The sequence below is a fragment of the Budorcas taxicolor genome, chromosome 12 (assembly GCF_023091745.1).
Source record: "Budorcas taxicolor isolate Tak-1 chromosome 12, Takin1.1, whole genome shotgun sequence".
Taxonomy (NCBI): domain Eukaryota; kingdom Metazoa; phylum Chordata; class Mammalia; order Artiodactyla; family Bovidae; genus Budorcas; species Budorcas taxicolor.
This window is the reverse complement of record NC_068921.1, coordinates 19,786,205-19,787,969: the sequence shown is the minus strand read 5'-3', so window position 1 is coordinate 19,787,969 and position 1,765 is coordinate 19,786,205. Positions and strand designations below refer to the sequence as shown.

The window sequence follows — 1,765 nt, the reverse complement described above, 5'->3', positions numbered from 1 at the left end:
CTTTGGCACCCCATGGACAGTAGCCTGCCAGACTCTTCTGTCCAAGGGGATTCTCCAGGCCAAGAATTCTGGCATGGGTTGCCATTTCCTTCTCCATAAAGATCCTGCATGCTGCAGCTAAAAGATCCCACATGCTTCAACAAAGATTGAATATTCTGCATGCTGAAACTAACACCTAATGCAGGCAAATAAATAAATTCTTTAAAAGGAACATGAATTGTCATTTATAAACAATACGAACAAGAGCACATTTAAGTTTTTAAATGAAATGAAGGAGGTTGTGACATCTTAAACCAAATTAGCAAAGGAAGTGACTGCTTGACAGATGACTGGGACTCAGCTGAAGTCACAGAGATGCCGGGGCACTGAAAGAATTGTTGCAAGTGGGGACAGTGAAGCATTGGCAACAGTCATTGCCTAGAGCCTAATTTGCCCCTGCAACAGTATATTGTAACCTCTTAAAGACAATTTTATTTTTTTACACCCACTTTTATTTCTAATACCCAAAAATATTCAACAATTTTATTAATTACAAAAGATCTCTGGGAATTCCCTGGTGGTCCAGTGGTTAGGAGTCTGCACTTCCAGTGCAGGGGCCCAGGGTTCAATTCCTGGTCAGGGAACTAAGATCTCACAGGCTGTGCAACACAGCCAAAAACTCACAGGCTGTGCAACACAGTCAAAAAAAAAAAATCTCTTTGGAAGTACTGATACATAAAGGGTAATACACCTACTCGACATTTTTCAGTGCTTTTTCAGTGACAAATGCCTGTCAGTTAGTCCTCACCTCAGTCGTTATTCTTAGATTTGTGATTACCTTGGAGCAGTTAATGGAGTTCTGAAGGGTGAAGTTTGGGGCAAGACAACGCATAAGAATAAGCATGATGAGGATCATTTTTTATATATGTTAAGTTGTATTCTTAGTTCATTCTCTCCTATAAATCAGATTTTCTGCAGCCTTTCCACCATTATGCCCTCAGAGAAGGGGAAAAAGCAACTCCACAGAAAGGAGGGAATGACTTAGAAATATTTCCTCCCGGTCAACAGGGGAAATTAAACTTTTCAGTAAATGGTGACTTCAAAATAAGAGACATAAGCAGAGAGACAAGTGTGGCCTGGTTTCTTTGCCTTGGGCCTAAATCTCAAAGTAAGAGGTCATTAGGTAAAAGCTGAGGGAAAAGTCCAAAGTTGAGGGGTTCCTGCCCCCATTTCCTACTGGGGCTCCAAGAAGAAACCTCATCCAGAATAGTTTTCTCATCAGTATAGAGGAGTCTCATGGGGGGAGGGGAAGGGGAAATGCTGATTAGAAAGAGATCTGTGGGGATTCCCTGGCAGTCCAGTGGTTAGGACTCTGCACTTCCCCTGCAGGGGGCACAGGTTCGATCCCTGGTTTGGGGGCTAAGATCCCACACGCCACGTGACACAGCCAAAAAGTAGAAAGAGAAAAAGAATACAAAGGTCTGAGGTAGCACCCTAAAGTCTTCCTCAGCTCCCGTATGAATAGAAAGGATCCAGAAATTCCGATGTTCCCCATGGAGGGCTTCCTGATGAATTTCCATGGAGGTTGCCAGGGTAGCAGTGGAAAGATCCTGTGACCAAGGACCGCAGAACAAACCACCCAGTCTGGGAATAAATAAGAATCCCAACAGACCTCAGGAGCATGTGCGGTGTCAGCAAGAGATGAGGTGAGTCAGGTCATCTAAAGAACAGCCACGAAGGCCCGACCAGACTGCGGGAGAGGCCCGGGCTCATCAGAAGCCGATAC

The 1,765-nt window shown here is 44.3% G+C and overlaps 1 non-coding gene across 1 annotated transcript; it reads left to right on the top strand.

Moving 5' to 3' along the window:
* The first annotated feature begins 550 nt into the window (after positions 1 to 550).
* On the top strand, positions 551 to 623 carry TRNAG-UCC (transfer RNA glycine (anticodon UCC)). The gene has a single exon. It is a non-coding gene; the product is annotated as a tRNA-Gly (tRNA).
* Positions 624 to 1,765: the final 1,142 nt, after the last annotated feature.